Below are 2,645 nucleotides of genomic sequence, written 5' to 3'. Positions count from 1 at the left end.
TGCCTCAGCTTCCCAAGTAGCTGGGATTACAGGCACGTGCCACCACGCCCAGCTAATTTTTTGTGTTTTAGTAGAGACGGAGTTTCACCGTGTTGACCAAGATGGTCTCAATCTCCTGACCTTGTGACCTGCCCACCGTGGCCTCCCAAAGTGCTGGGATTACAGGCCAGAGCCACCACACACGGCTGGTTACAGTTTTCTTTGAGAGGAACATGATGTATTTAGGGGGTAGATAAAGCTAGTTCATGTTTGTATAACCCTAAATGGGTACCAAACAAAGATAAGGAGTTATTCACAATGCAGAATCTGTACTTTTTTATCATACATTGTTTAATGTTGCCAGTTTTTTAGTGATTGTTTTTATAGTCTATGTCTGATGTGTAATGTGTACTTTTTCTTTTGATTGCTAGAACTTTGCTTGTACTGGCCACATGAGTTGGAAGTGTACTGGTACGGAGCTGTAGTTTGCATTTTAAGTGCGTGATAGTGATTTGTTTTGCTTCCTTGCTGATTGATTGCACAATGATGATCTTCCCTTTTCACAGAGGAGAAGGCCAATTTGGAGAATAAGTTACTGGGGAAGAATGGAACTGGAGGGCTTTTTCAGGGCAAAACTCCTTTGAGAAAGGCTAATCTTCAGCAAGCTATTGTCACACCTTTGAAACCAGGTAAGAAAACATCTTAGAATAAAGCTCCTTGACAGAATGGTGGGACAGTGTCTTAGAAGCCTGAGGATCTGGGAAAACTACCTAAATGTTCTCTTTGTTTATTATTGGTAAAATGGGCTAATTCATTTCATGATGAATGTAAAACTAACGGTGTGCTACACTTAAAAAAAAATCCCTTGGAGCTTAAGCTAACATAATTTTTTTTTTTTTTTTTTTTAAAGATGGGGTCTGGTTCTGTCACCCAGGCTGGAGTACAGTGCCACAGTCATAGCTCACTGCAGCCTCAAACTCCTGAGCGATTAGTAGCTGGGACTATAGGTGCTCACCACCATGCCTGGCTGATTTTTAAAAAATTTTAGTAGAGAAGGAGGCTTTGCTAGCCAAGCTGATCTTAACCTCTGGGCTTCAAGTGATTTTCCTTCCTCAGCTTCCCGAAGTGCTAGGACTATAGGTGTGAGCTATGTACGGTGCCCGGAGGCTAACAGAATTTTATTGCCAGATACGTAACCCTTTTCTTTTTATGACAAGATTTAATGTAACCTAACCTGGGTCTGGGTGGGAAATAAAACAGCAAAAAAGAAGACTCTACTGCTTGCCATTGTACAATAATTATTTGAGTTATGTATCTGATTTTTTTTTTTTTTGAGATGGAGTCTTGCTTTGCCGCCCAGGCTGGAGTACACTGGCACGATTTTGGCTCACTGCAAGCTCCATCTCCTGGGTTCACACCATTCTTCTGCCTCAGCCTCCCGAGTAGCTGGGACTGCAGGTGCCTGCCACCACGCCTGGCTAATTTTTTGTATTTTTAGTAGAGACGGGGTTTCACTGTGTTAACCAGGATGGTCTGGATCTCCTGACCCCATAATCTGCCTACCTCGGCCTCCCAAAGTGCTGGGATTACAGGCGTGAGCCACGGCGCCTGGTCGATATTTATCTTTCTATGCCTGACTTATTTCACTTAACATAATGTCCTTCAGGTTCATCCATGTTGCTGTGAATGACAGAATTTCATTCTTTTTTATGGCTAAATAGTATTCATTGTATGTGTATGCCACATTTTATCTGTTTGTCTGTTGATGGATACTTCAGTTGATTCCACATCTTGACTATTGTGAATAGTGCTGTAATAAACATAGGACTGCAGATAGATATCTCTTCGATGTACTGATTTCCTTCTTCTTAGATATATACCCAGTAATGGGATTGCTGGATCATATGGTAATTATATTTTTAATTTTTTGAGGAGCCTCCATACTGTTTTCCATAATACCTGTACGAGTTGACTTTACTACTAACAATATATAAGAGTTCCCCTTTCTCTCCATCCTCAGAGATGCAGAGAAATTTTTAACATTTTTCATAGTATCCATTCTAACTGGGATGAAAGGCTATCTCATTGTGATTTTTAATTTGCATTTCCCTGATAATTAGTGATATTGAGCATTTTTTCACATACCTGTTTGCCATTTGTATGTATTCTTTTGAGAGATGTCTATTCAGCTCATTTGTCCAGCTGTTGAGTTAGAGTTCCTTGTGTATTCTGGATATTACTCCCTTCTTTAATGAATAGTTAACAAATATTTTCTCCCATTCTTTAGTTGTCTCTTCACTCTGTTGATTGTTTACCCTGCTGTGCAGAAAGTTTTAAATTTAATATAATCCCATTTGTCTACTTTTGCTTTTGTTGCCTATGCTTTTGAGGTCATGTTCATAGAATCTTTTCCCAGAACCATGTCCTAAAATATTTCACCTGTTTTTATTTTATTACTTTATTTATTTATTTTTGAGACAGTCTCACTCTGTCACCCAGACGAGTGCAGTAGTACTATCTCGGCTCACTGCAACCTCCGCCTCCCAGATTCAAGTGATCCTCCTGCCCCAGCCTCCCGAGTAGCTGGGACTACAGGCGCGCACCACCACACCCAGCTAATTTTAGTATTTTTAGTAGAAATGGGGTTTCGCCATGTTGGCCAGGCT

At 40.5% G+C, this 2,645-nt stretch overlaps 1 protein-coding gene across 1 annotated transcript in view; it reads left to right on the top strand.

Annotated features, from left to right (window-relative positions):
* The window catches only part of TPX2 (TPX2, microtubule-associated), a 61,978-nt gene that overhangs the window by 15,499 nt on the left and 43,834 nt on the right, over positions 1–2,645 (top strand). The gene's annotated exons all lie outside the window — the stretch shown is intronic.

The sequence above is a fragment of the Mandrillus leucophaeus genome, unplaced genomic scaffold (assembly GCF_000951045.1).
Source record: "Mandrillus leucophaeus isolate KB7577 unplaced genomic scaffold, Mleu.le_1.0 Scaffold206, whole genome shotgun sequence".
Lineage (NCBI taxonomy): Eukaryota > Metazoa > Chordata > Mammalia > Primates > Cercopithecidae > Mandrillus > Mandrillus leucophaeus.
This window is presented reverse-complemented; position numbering and strand designations above follow the sequence as displayed.